Raw genomic sequence first — 15252 nt, 5'->3', positions numbered from 1 at the left:
CATAATTTTACATTCATCTCATAGTATTTATTTTCCAGTAGTACTATATATGTACATGATGCATCATTTAAAATATAATATTAAATAATACTTAATAATCATTCTTCATTTTCCAATCTTATAACCATAATAATTTTAATGTATCTAAAGTTAAACAACTTTTATTCATGTAATCAGTGTTAATATTTTATCCACAAATGATTTTTGAATAGCTGCTTATATCTTCACAATCAGCTGTCATTCTTGCTTCACATTCTATATGTAAAAATAACTTTTGCAGTTTCAGTCATATTGGACCCCAAATTTTGATTTACTGTGCATTTCTAGTCATGTGAAATATAACTGTCAATAAAAATCTAAATAACCATGGGCTCATGTTCAGTGATGCAAAACTCAAATGAAAGCCAGTTATATTTTGTATCCCTCACACCAATATACCTATAGGTTAGGAGGGAATTTGATTTAAAAGATCAGTGTTAGTAAAAGTAGAATTCTGACTGGAAACACAATATAGGCATAAAACATGCACAGATATATGCACCCCTTGTCTCATCATGCCCTGAGCAAATAACATACGGTGTAATTACTGCTCTTTTGACATGCAATAAGGAAGAAGAGCTGTAGGACCATATCCACTTAGACGTTAGCAATTCAAAATTTTACATTTTAAAATCATGTTCCTCAACTAGAGATTTCAGTTTTTAACTTTTAAAAATCAATAGAGGTTTAAAGGATTGTTTAAACATACAATCTCTTAATAAAAAGAACAGTAGCCTTAAAAGGTTTTATTGAAATTGTAAGGCAGGCAATTTTAGATGCAATATTTAGGTCTTTTTCTTATATTGAGTCAGATTCTTCCTACACACCCCTGAAAATCACCTCTTAGAGCCCTGAGAGCACACGCCAAAGCAGGCTCATGTCTTCTGCAAATCATGCACAAGCTGGTGGGCGGCTTAAGTGTTATGTTGGTTTTTAACTCTAGTAGATGAGAGGGGTGAGCCCACGTTGAATTATTAAAGTTCAAAATCATTTATAAAATGTCATCACCCAGAACATTTACTTATCCATAATACCGAAAAGCCATTAACATTCACAGCTCAAACATCAAAGAATAAACTATCCTTACTCCCACTAGAAAAGAGAACACTTAGGGATCCACATTCCTCCAAAGATAGGTCATGAACCTGTGACTATCAGACACACTTTTCACATTCAAATCCTCTTAAAATCTTAGTCACACCTTCCCTTTAAGATTCAACATTTGTGTTTTGTGCTATAATGACTCCTCAATTTCCATAAGCATCAATTTTTAATAAATAGTAATGGTCTGGATTATGTTTTTTCATAAAAAAAGAAAACAATTCTAGTTGCTTTACAATTGTGTTTTGCATAATCGTATCTTAGTAAAATTACAATTGCTATGAAAATGTCTTTTTTTTTTTTTTTTTTTTTCTCGAGAGCACCACTGAATAGAAATTAAGAACTAATGTTGCAAATGCCATCTCAAAAAACAGGTTAGGACATGGTTTAAAATGTGCATATTTAGATTTCCTGGGGAAAAGACAAGAAAGTAGCTAGTAGAAACCTAAGTAGAATATAAATCTGCAGATTCTAATTGTCTTGTTTGGCTTCTAATTATATTCGAGCCTCAGGGGAAGATCAGCTTCAGGCAAGAGTACAAATAGGGTGCTTTTTATTTACTTATTTTTCCCTAATCACAGGTATCCAGAGTCTTATTTCCTGTCCTTTTCTCCCTTCTTTCCTCTTTATACGCTTCCTGTCCAACAGACCCCTTTTACTAAATGTTTTCCAAACATCCCCCTTTTTATTCCTGTTATTTCTAGGGCAATTTCCTACCCACCATTTGCTGGGACCTGCTTTTTTAAAAACTAAGGTAAAATCAATCTAGTACCATAACCTCTCTAGTATTAAGTGTTTTCCCTTCTATGTTCTTCTTTGAGGGTATAGCAGGGGGAGGGGGGGAGAGGATTAGGGGTACTGCTATTGCTAGGCCAGATTTTTTTGTTTTTGTTTTTGTTTTACTTCAAATACCAGAGAGACAATTATGTTATCAATGCAGGATTTGGTATTTCTAGCTACAATGAATCTTTACTAAAAAAAATAAAATAAAATAAAATAAAATAAAATAAATAAATATATATATATATATATATATATATATATATATATATATATATATGCAGAGAATAGCATTTCAGTCCCAATTAAGGTCAAGGACAAAAGGGAGAAGTATTATCAATCATGCAATATTATTTATTACATAGATGTTATTTAAAATCTGATTCTTATTATTTTCCTACTGGAAAGAAAAACGCAGTCTATACAAAGTGTGCTTAAAGGACTTCAAAAATAATTTCTACCACCCATTATCTTATTAAATTTGAGTAAACTCCAATACTTATTTTTAAGTATCAAGAAAACTGTGTGTTCATAGTTACATGCATAGGGATGTATGGTGATTTTCATTTCAAAATTATACTTTCTCTTAATACAGACTAAGACAAATATTGGAAAATAATCCAATTTCATTATATAAGACATTTAATACACTATTAGAAGTGTAGTCATATATATGCTTTTACATGCATTTTGCCTCTGGAAATGATGTTTAATAAATCTTTCCAAAAGTAGAGAGACTACTTTGGGAAACGTTTCCCTAAAATTTGTAAAAAAAAAAATACATATATATATGTATATATGTGTGTGTATATATATATATATATATATATATATATATATATACATATACATATATATATACACATATATATGTATATATATGTGTATATATATATACATATATGTATATGTATACATATATGTGTATATATATACATATATATGTGTGTATATATATATATATATATATATATTCATATTCTGAAAAGAAGATACGTCAAAAGAGTTATTTCAAACAAGGATATGACACCTCTGCCAACGAAAGATTCATGTTAAGCCAAATTTATTTTGTTTCCCCATGAATGCATATGGGTTATTCTTTGAAATATCTAGGAAAGTAGTGAAAATTCTACGGACATTGAGGATATAGTATAAAAAAAACAGTAGAAAGAAAAATCAAGATAAAATATAGTTAATGTCTCCATTGCATTTTTACAAATTAAATGTATACTTTTAGAGTATTTATATGTACAGGGCATTGACGCTGCACGAAGCTACTCAACTACGTGAGTGTAGAAAGTCTAAATCAGAAAGCACTGAGAATAACAGCTAGTTAGTACAATGACAACACGTACCAGATGATTGTTAGATCTCAAAGTATATGTTTAAAAATTAAAACCTATATAGTGAAGAGAGAGCAGTATTATATTTCTGGACATGTTGCTTAACTCAGATTTTCAGCTCATGTTTGTCCTATGGATTACTAATTCTTTGAGTAAAATAGTCTTTACCGAGGCATGACTGTATAAGCCTGATACCAAAGCAAGTTATAATTTTACCAGAATCCATGCCTAGGAATTAAAATTTATTTAAAAATTTAAAAACTCTCTGAATAGACACAAACAACATAAAAATAACAGGAATGTTACATACAAATCTAGTTAACAAGCATTAAAAACCAATACCTACATGTTTTCATCACTAACTGCAAAAATATCCGAAGGAGAAGGAAAGAAAAAAGTACTGAGGAATATAGTTGTGTAAAGGGAATTATAGAGAGCAACCTGATATGGCACTAGATTTAGCGTGTTGCAAAATTTGATACAGAGTTTTGACATATGAAATAAATTTGTCTCACATTGAGACTGTGGGGACTCAGTATTGCTTGCTGCATGCTCTTATAAGAAGCTTTTAGGATTATTTTCGGCCTCCTGAAATTTGTTCTCACCTTCCCACAGAGTTTGAGAGAAATAGCTGGAGTGATCTCAATTGAAGGCAGTGAGCCCCACAATGGCCAGGCTCATTTTGAAGTTTTAAAGTTTTCTGGGATAAAAGTGAGATGCTTCCTGGTATTTGCCAATTACACTTTGAAAAGCTTTTGATTCCGATCTGTAGGTTGTAAATTTACTATTGATGGGCCAGAGAGGAAATGTTTTAAAACTTGGATGCGTTTAAAGATTTAGTTGGGGTTGAAAGGAGCCTTACAATTCTCACATTGCCAGCACAAGGGGTCTGGGAAACGATAGCAGCAGGTACATGGATTGAAAAGAAGATTATTTCTTCAGTAGAATAATTACTGAACCCTGTTGCTAGCTGTTCCATGAAGCATTCCCGAACTCCCTGTGTCAGAATGAATTGCTTCCTCTGCTCTGCTTCAATAGCACTTTGGGCCTTCTTATATACTTCACTTATCCATTTTATACTTAGCTACATGCACTTCTGTTTCCTTCAACAGATTATGAGTTCCTTGAGTGTGGATAACTTTTTATTAATTTCTGTAACTTTTGCACCTCAATTAATGCCCAATGCTTAATAGGTACTCAGCGAACATTGTCTGACTTAAAATGAATTTCAGAAGGGACTGTGAGAAGGATGAAGAAAGAGAAGGATAGGTAAACATAATATAAATTTTGTCAACATTGCTATAATATAATCATGAATTTGCACAAGAACATTCTGTCATATTGCATAATCACAATAAAAACAAAAAAAATCATTGTACTAGAAGTAGGTTGTAGATGGATTCATTATAACTTCATTTTTAAAGATATTTTAGGTATGTTTGTATATGTATTTGTATGTGTGTGAGTGCATATACACATATGTTACACTATGTTTCTAGGCTAACATCTCAATTGTGAATTAAACCACCAAAAAAAATATTTCTATTTGTATAATAAATAGAAATGTCTTGTCTGAATTATTTAAATAATTTAAATAAAAATTTAAATACTATCTCAAAAATGAAAACAATAGAAGCTGAAGACAAAGTGAAAAACTAACAGAACACATAAGAAAATCACACAGCATGAAAGAGAAATTACATAATATCAAATATGAGAGAATTAGTATCCCCACAGATATAGAGATAATAGAACAGTTTTTTAAAATCATCAAATATGCCTATTTACAATTTTAAAATGTTTACTGACATCACAGAAACCACAATGAGAGAGACTCTTCAAAAAAGATCCAAGAAAAAAAGAACATTTGGTTACAAAACTGTCTAGGTAGGTAAATTAAATTAAGCACTAATGGACAGTACAAACAGCAAATTCAGCACAATGGAAAAATAGAATCAAAATCTCATCTTCAGGTACTAATGGACTAGCAATTTTACAAAAATCTGCTACTGAGAATAGGAAAAAAAGCTATATATACACATACATATGTATATATTTATGTCTATATTTATATATCAATATATATTGATATATCTATGTATGTATCTATCTATAAAGATAGATAGATAGACAGACAGACAGACAGACAGACAGACAGACAGACAGACAGATAGATAGATAGATAGACAGATAGACAGACAGATAGATCTCCATTTCCAGTTATCGCATAGACAAGGTCAGGGAGACAACCGAACGGGAAAAGCTTTGTCTTTAATTTGGGGAATGCTTTTCCCTTTGGCTGTCAGATGACTCCAGCTGAAATCATGAGAAAATTAGCAGTTTTAGCAGCCTTCTGCTTTAGTGGGTTAACAAATGGAGTTAGAGTATGCCAAGAAGCAGAGGAGACAGATTCCTTCTGGTAAAAACTATTGGTTTGTTTGACAGTTCATGATAAAGGAAAATGTGAGTTGGAAACAGATGCCTCTTTGTCACAAACACTGAAACTGGATGCAGAAGATCTGGAATTACAAATGCTTCTAGTCTTGCTCTTGCCCTGCCAAGTGCAAGGGTTTACTGTCTATGGAAAAAGTAAACATTATTTCACTCATCAATTGCTATGTAAAAAGATTCATTAAAAAAAAAATCTCTTGAACCCACCTTTCCCCAAAATAACCAAGTCTCAAGGATGCACGAAAGTCAGCTGCAAACTTCTAAAACCAGTAACTATTATAAATATTGATCATCTAAATGCACCGTTTACAAGAGGAAAGAATGTGAGACAGGGTTAAATTTCAACAATAACAGCTTATAACAACCATATCTTAAATATAAGAATACAATAAACTTAAAAGAATAAGAAGAAGATTTATTATGCAAATAACTAATCAAGAAAAGCTAGAGTAGCTTTAACATCAATTAAAGTAAGCTTTGAGGCAAAAATCATTACTGAAGAAAAAGACTAGATATAATGTTACATTTTTCAAAAAGATAAAATTCTAAATCTGTGTATGGCCTCAAAACATAAAGCAGAAATGGAAAGAAATACGTAGAAAAATATATAAGTCTACAATCATAGGAGGCTATTTTAACACACTTGTTTTAAAACTAATAGTGCAGCAAACAAATTTTTAACAGGAATATTGAAAATTTGCACAAGGTGATTATAAATCTGGGTATAATTGATATTACACAGCCAAACTGCAAAATGTAGTTGACGCTTCAAGAACACAGGTTTAAAAAGCATGGGATCACTTACACATGGATTTTTTAAAATAAATATAGAGTTGGCCCTCTATCCCCTGGTTTTGCATCCATAGATTCAACCAACTGTGGATCAAACATAGTATTTTCTATCTGGAGGTGGGAATCCACAGTTGTGGAGGGCTGACTTAAGTTATTGACAGATTTTTGACTATGCAGGGGTCAGTGCCCCTAACCCTGCCTTGTCAAAGAGTCAAGTGTACACATTCATGTCATAATTATAGTCAACATTAAAAAAAACTCAGGGGACTTAAATCAAGATGTCACAAAATAAATCAGGACACTAAAATTATACAGGGTGTTGTCTCTATCATCTTTGGAAAAAATCTATATAGATCAGCAACATAAAGATAACTGGGGAATACCCTATGTTTGGAAATGAACTCTAAAGCTGTGTGCTAAAGAGATGTATCAGTGAGAAAGTTAGAAAATATTTGAACATAATGACATTAGAAATACTATGTATAAATAATCATTAAACAGCTACAGTAATTATGCTAGGTAGTATCATAAGAATAGACAAAATAGATTAGGATAATCCACAAAATAGCCTAGGTATATATAGGTATGGATTATGACAAAAGTGCCATTGCAAAGTGTTGTGGAAAGGCTATCTTTTCTAATACTAGATAAACTGGATATCCATATGGCACTAATGAAACTCTCCCCCTACCCCTGCCTCATGCCTTCACACAATGGATAATTCAAAGTAGAAATCAGATCTAAGGGGAGAGAGAGAGAGAGAGAGAGAGAGAGAGAACCTAAGAATTCTTGAAAATAACATAGAATGATATACTTTTTTAAACTTTGTGTAGAGAAAGATTTAGAACATGGAAATTAAAGGTAAATAAAAATTTAGAGAAGTTGAAATGTGTTAAAGATCTTTATTCACCAAGAACACTCAGTATGTTAGACTCTTATCCAGTATATATAAATATCTACAAATCAACAGAAATAAGACAGTAAACTCATAAAAAATAGGCAAACATTTCTAATCGGTACTTCAACACTTGGCATTAGCTACTACAATTGAACATAAGAGAATGTTTATGCTAATCCTAGGAATACATGTGAATCATTCCAGGTTTGATCAGAAAAGTGGAACCGTAAGAGCAATAGGGACTATGGATTTCTTATTGAGAGTAAACCTTCAATGTTGGGAGCTGGTTAAACAGTCTATGTAAGACTTTTGTTTTTATACCTAGTGTTGTGCCGGATGTCAGAGAATTGGCAGTCAGGAAGGAAAAATAGAGGTGAACTGGGGACAGCAAGGAGAAATGGAAACTCAAATGAAAATCAGAAGCTATGGAGACAAGCTGAACTCACGTGCACAGCTCAGAGCACAGACTGAAAAACAGGAAACCTATTCTGCCACTAACCACGGTGACCTCAAGGATGGGGGAACATGTAGGATGAGCTAGTGTCCTTCACCAGGAGCTGCACAAGAACCTGGCCTAGAATTCAGAAAAGATGAAACTGGAGGGAGGTAAGCAGCAGTGCAATAGCTGCTTACCTTCTTCCTTTCAATTCATTCCCATGTAATTGTCTTTTATTGATTCCACTGGTAAAGGACAATTTCTGCCCTAAGAACAGGGGATCAGCCAAACCCATAACATTCAACATTGGACAGATGAGATGGACAGCAGTTTCGTTAGCCCCATATACTCACAGTCTGGGAAAGGAGGACTCTGTGCCATGCAGGGCCCCACATGATTGCGTTTGGGAACAGAGGGAACAACCAGGGACCATGGGAGGGAAGTTTTGGAGTGTCAAAGGAATGAGGGGTCCTCTGGTTCCCACAGGAGGACATGATTGGCTTGTTTGAAAATCTTCTCAGGCTGGTACAGAACTAAAACCCACTACTCAGGGATAAGCGGGATCTGTACCCTGTTCTCTTGAAGAAAAGGGTTGTTTGGCTTGGGAACCCTATCTGATAGAGCAGAGTGGGGAGGAGAACTTACAGTCAGATCATTGTACACAAAGAACCCCCTGGTTAAAATACTTAACCTGACCCAATACTAATTAAAATAGGGCCTTCAAGGATTGCAGTTTATTCTATAAGACCCAATCAGTGCAGGGATGATAATGCCCAGTACTTCACCATTTAACAGCCCAATTTATCCCATTCTTAAACATGAAAAGACTGAATGACATCTCATGGTGCATTACCACAACTACTGACTTCATCTAATCAGAATGCATTTTGCTATTATAGAGTTGGCTATGTTTTATTCAGGATCTATTTCAATAGTCTCTCAGACTTCATTTGCCTTCATCCTGAAAGGACACAGTACACCTTTATGAGGCTACCTTTGTAGCCTTTCTATTTCACACCATCTTCACACAGTCAAGATCTTAACTGCATCCACCTGTCTGTAGTGTCACTGGGATGCTAGACCACAACACCAAGACCACAAGGCAAAGCCTCCCCAGGACACTCTTATTCTCTCTGGAGGTCCTGATGTTCCTGATGATGACCAACACACTCATTTCACTTCTCAGAACGCACATGTTGGGCTCTTGATAAGGTATTTCATGGAACTTACACCTCCCCTATGGGCCTAAAATACCTGGGTTAAATTGAGTAGCATATTGTGCTCCTCAGAAAACTCCTATTTAAGTTACAATGTGTCAAATTGTAACACCAGCTGGGTGTTACTATTGCCACAGCATTGATTAGTCTAAATTCATGCCCCCGGGCACATGCACTGCCTACACCAATGCCTCACAGGTACCTCAATTGCCACTATTGGCATAAAATTCCCTCTAAATTATTTTTTGTTGTTTTAATGACAAGATCACCTTGTGCCACTCACCCTTCCAGGCTAGTACCCAGTTTGCTTTCTAAGGGTGCACTGCTTCAATTCCCTGACACTCTTAATGATCACCAAGGTTTAAACTGAGGTCAAAACAGCAAGCAGTCAATTGTGACACAAGGCCTAAAATTAAAGGTCGATATTACATGGTATCTTGAGAGAGGGTTTGAAGGGCCTCAGATGGTCTACACCAAATTTCTTCTCCCTTGTCTGGTACAGTGGATAGGGTCCCTTAGCCGTACGATCCTCCTTATAAAAAGGACTAGATAGAGTTCCTGCTTATTCCAGAGTGGTGGATTTCAAAATTAAACCGGAGAATTATTCAAACAAGGTAATCACATCCTGTCGTGGGAACCAGGGGACATCTCACCCTCTTGATACTGCAAATTCATGACTCCCACTGTCCCTCACTTTTTACTTTGTTCCCCAAATGCAAGCCTGTGTGACAATTTATAGAGCGTCATCCTTCTCCCCTGGGCTGTGAGTATGTGAATATTAAACTCCTCTACATCTCATCTGTCCATCCCCTTGACTCTAGGGCCTGAACCCCTCCCTCACCAACAGGGAGAAGAAGACATGATTATAATGGAAGAAGGGAGGAAATAAGATCATAAACATAGGATTTAGAAATGAAAAGAAATGTGACATTTTTCCACCAATAATTAAAAACACATATTACCTATCCTTGTTCTAAGGTCACAGATCAAAGAGAAACTTTTTTTTTGTTTGTTTTCTGTTTTTTTTGTTACCCACAAAATAAGTAGTTTCCTAAAGATTTCTTGGTTGATTGCTTTTTTTTTTTTTTTAAGATACATTATTGTAGTATTTCCATAATGTTTATAGTCTTTGGAGGAGTTGGGGAAACTTTAGAATGAGCTTTGATTAAATGGTGTTTAAAAATATAGTAAATACATTCCAAGAAGAAAATTTACTCAGCACTACCAGCTGTAAAATAAAATCCAAAGCTCTTTCATAAACATTAGTACCATCCTTATAGATTCTGTCATCAGCAGTTTACTACGGATGTCAACACAGTCCTATTATTAATGCCAGAAGAAATCTAGTTGAGAAAAAAATTGGTTCTATTATGGAACACTTGAAATGCTTTAATATTAAAAGTCTACTTTCTAACCTAAGAAACTATGTTTAGAATTTATATATAAATATAAATATGTAAATATATGTATGTATCTATTATATTCTCTATAAGCATATAGCAAAGAAACACTGTTCAAAATACTGCTTGTATTTTTTTCATGCTCACTTTCATTTGTGGACTTACTTGGAAGGAAGGGAACAGACTTTCTAATAGGTCCCAGATAAATACTTTCTAAAGGGACATCAAAGTAAATACATTCTAATTATGCCAAAATCCTGGTTATGGGGGTTCTTTAATACATCATCCCTCCCTTGCCAAAAGTATAAAGAATGGATATCTCTCTTTCCTTTGGCTCCTCTGGGCACTCTAAATTTCTAGTCAACTACCTTCTGAAGTAAAATGATAATTTTAATTCCCTACATTTCTGTAGATGGCAAGGAGACACAACAAATAAATGAGCAAATGAATGAATGAACAAATTAATTGCTGAAAATAGCAAATGAAACTTTTGCTTGCTTGTTTGCTTTTTAAAAATCATTACAGTACCTGAACTTGTAGAATATAGGAATTTAGTTACAGTAAAGACCATAATTGGGCCTATCTCTGTTCATTTTTGTTCTCTTATCTAAATGTTGTCTTTGAGATTTGAGTGTAGAACTTTTAACATGATGGTAATTAAAACTTCAAAAGCACCAAATGGTAATGATGTTTTAATAAAACTTAAGAAAAGCCAGGAGCACTAAATAATAAATTCTAAATACTATTGCATGTCCTTCAAATAGACCATGTCTTTAAAATATACACTGTACTTCAATATCCATTGGGGATTGGTTCCAGGACCCCCACAGATACCAAAATCTATGGACACTCGAAGTCTCTTATATAAATTGGTATTGTATTTGCATATAACCTGCACAATCATTTCATGTACTTTAAATAACATTTTGATTACTTATAATAAGATACATAATATAAATTCTACATAATTGTTATACTGTATTATTTAGGGAATAATGACAAGAAAAAGTCTGCACATGTTCGGTACAGACACAACTATCAGGCTGAACAGCATAGTACTTACTTGTCAGCCACAACATAACCTTACTTTCTGAATATTTTCAACAAGCAGTTGGTTGAATCCATGGTTGTAGAACGCACAGATATGGAGGGCCAACTGTATGGTCATCATTCTTGATCAGTAATAATAATCTTCAGTGGGAAACTTGGTTCAAGTAATCCCATTTTGTATAGTACAAGATCTCTATTATACTATAACAATTGTTTTACTGGACAAGAGGAAAGTGTAATGTCTGGGCCAATAAACATAGCTCGAGTTAATTAGATGCACTTATTACTTTAACTTTAGATAGACAAAACACTTATACTTGATTTTCCCCATCTAGACTAGGAGTGGGCAAACTATGGCCCATGGGCCAAATCTGGACCACCATTTACTGTGTTTCCCAGAAAATAAGACCTAGCCAGACCATCAGCTCTAATGTGTCTTTTGGAGCAAAAATTAATATAAGACCCGGTATTATATTATATTATATTATATTATATTATATTATATTATATTATATTATATTATACTATATAAGACCCAGTCGTATATTGTATTCAAATTAGACTGGGTCTTATATTAATTTTTGCTCCAAAAAACTGCATTAGAGCTGATGGTTCAGTTAGGTCTTATTTTTGGGGAAACACAGTATTTTTATAAGTAAAGATATATTGAAGCACAGCTATGATCATTCATTGTCTTACAGTCTGACAGATCAGGTGGCCTATAAAGCCAAATATTTTACCATCTAACCCTTTATAGAAAAAGTTTCCTGACCCCTTATTAAGACTTTTAAGGTAGATCAAACATCATTGGTATATAGGATTTGAATCCCTACTATACTTTTATTTCTATACTTGGATCAAACATTTGTGGAATCAGTGTCCCTCTTCTCTATGCACTGTTGCCATTACAGTCGAAGGAAAAGTTGGGGGTGGGGGGTTGTGGGTTGGAATGGTTGGAATGCAGACATAGTTTCCTTTTACTAAACCACAGTATAAATAATGGTGTTCCAAAAACATATTAATGATTTCAAAAAATTTAATGGAATTTTGTCAAAATAAGAGGAAGTAGGGATTAAGTGATTATGTTGCTTGATCTCACATGGAATGAAATAGCATCTTTTTTCCTCAAATTTCCAGATCAACTCAGTACATTATATAGTTATACATAAATATAAAATTAAAAAAATCACATTGATGAAAGAGAAGTATATTAAAACAAGTCTGGAATGGCAATTGCAAAAACATCAGCATCTTGAACTTGCATTTCTGCAGTGTGGATAAAGGGGCTGAGAGGGCAAAGTCAGAGGACCTTGGCAGATTCTACAGTGTTTTCTTGGACAAAGCCAAGTTTGCAACTATGGGTGTCCTGAAATGATGTTGGGGTATCTTGTTGACATATATCTGATATATGTATGAATGTAGCCCTAAGTTAAGCTAGGTTACAAATGGTAATAACCATCATTCTGATTTACATCTTTTTTTATTTAAGCTTTGGTAAAGGGAAGGAAATATTTTTAATCATCAAGTTGTATGCAACCAATAGCATATTATCATCTACTTTAATTCCCAACGGGTGATAAGCACTATATTTATGATAATCAATTCTTATTATTTTATGGTTATAATTAATCTTATAACCTGCAAAATAATGGGATGCATTGTCCTAGGAAGTAAATATATCATGAGAGAGTCACAGTATTTAACTAATAAATATTGAACATGCATATTTAAAGATAATTTTGTTACTGTGTGGTTATATAAAGTTTGGAATATGTGTGAAAATAAAATAAAACTGATTTAATTAATTGACCATAATTCAGATAGCATGAATAAAGTTTTGCTCAGCAAACACATGGAAATTCAGCCATGAAAATAGGAAGGTACAGTTCTGACATACATTCAAATACAAGAAAGTGGAAGGAAGTAGAATGGAGTTTAGTAGTATTGCACAGAGGATAAAAATGCCTACAGAAGGATGTTTGGAATTGTAAATAGAATGTATTCATAACTATAAGAGCCCAAGACCCTCTTAAGCATCGCACCTGTTACCTTTTGTTTTTTCCTGCTTTCATAGTGGCGAAAGCAGTAGCAAATCACACCTCTGTTATCTGTAGGCATCACAGCAGGGGAAAAAATACAACAGACCACAACCTCTAGAACTGGTAAACTTCATTTACTGGGGGCTTCGCTAGGATCAATTTGAGTTGAGGTTCCTGCTGAATTAGTTGCCCCTTACCTTCTCACTCTTGTGCTCAGAAAGAGGATTTAATGACCAGTGAATGCAGACTACAAATACCCAACTGTTTACATACCCTATGGACTGGTTTCCAGGTTGAAAGCCTTTTGACAACTTGCAAAAGATAAATCTACCCTAAAACTTTTAAAGCATGCCAAATATAGATATTTTAAAGAATATTCAAACCAAGAACCAGAACTCAAAAGAGAATTTCAAAAAGATAATTCAAGCAAGAACAACAGAATGGGTAAAAATTGTAAATTTCACCTAAAATGAATGCATTTTTCTGAAGAAAAATGCATACTGAGATGCCTAAGGTCTGCTGTGTTTGCTACAAAATCAGTCTCATTAGCAGATACATATGAATATATTTTCACACCTCATAGACTTCTGAATTCAAATCATAAGACTATCTGCTTCAATTAATGAAACGCAGATTACAAAGGGAAAGAGGGGCACCTAGAGAATTATATTAGAACAACAAAGCTATTAGTAACACTTAGCACTGAAGCACTGGAGTGTTTTCAGTAACAAGCACTATTTACTTTTCTAGTGCATGTTCTAAAGACGAAAGGAAACCTTTAAGTATGCTTGCATACATTAATACCAGTAGGGGTTTTAGGGAAAATGAAAACCAATATCTAGTCTAATTAATATTTAATCATCTTCTTTTATGGTTGTCTCTCCAATGATGTTTTTACAAAGCAGGTGTTAACTGTGCCAGGAAAATTATTTGTAAATAAAATAAATAGCCTTTGGCCAATGAGCTATTCACTGAAATGAGAATATCTGACCCTGCCTCAGTTAATTATATCTTTTGATATCCCAAATCATGAAAGCCCCCCATCCTTTAAAGAATAATTATAGTATGTTTCTATCTGCTGAAGACTACATCCTAGTTCACTTTTTTCTAGACTGGATATTAAGACAATCAACACTTTATTTTCCCCTGTATTCCTATTCACTAATATACACAGTGTTCTAAAAAAAAAACAAAAAACAAATGCTTCATTTGCCAGAAGAAATAACCCTGCAGTGTACCTCAAGCCTGAAGTCACTGGTATATAATACTTCATTTTGAGACCCAGTTCATGGAAATGATTCTGGGGCATACTGGTTTCTTATAGGTATTCACTGCTGAAGAAAGCAGTTTAGGGCTCAATAGTACATTAAAAGAAAACTGAGGCCATGTCGAGTGGTAAAAGAACTGAAAGAGTGATCAAAAATACTCCTTTAAAATTATGTGTGTGTGTGTGTGTTTGTGTGTGTGTCATTGGAAAACACTAAATTAGCAAAGAAAAAGCTGTCTATTTTTAAAAATTATATAGACTTTCTAGTCATTAATTACTTCACAGACAAATTATGTATCATATCAGAGTTTGAATTTATAACTGGAAAAACTGATGCAGAAGAGGGCTTAATTGTTATTCCAATGAATTCCAAAATATTGTTCAGATCGCAGTACAGGGTTGACTCTGGCTATGCATATAAGATGTCAAATTATTAGAC

Source organism: Rhinolophus sinicus, chromosome 17, assembly GCF_057876585.1.
Source record: "Rhinolophus sinicus isolate RSI-liver-muscle chromosome 17, RSI-T2T, whole genome shotgun sequence".
NCBI classification, from domain to species: Eukaryota; Metazoa; Chordata; class Mammalia; order Chiroptera; family Rhinolophidae; genus Rhinolophus; species Rhinolophus sinicus.
This window is presented reverse-complemented; position numbering follows the sequence as displayed.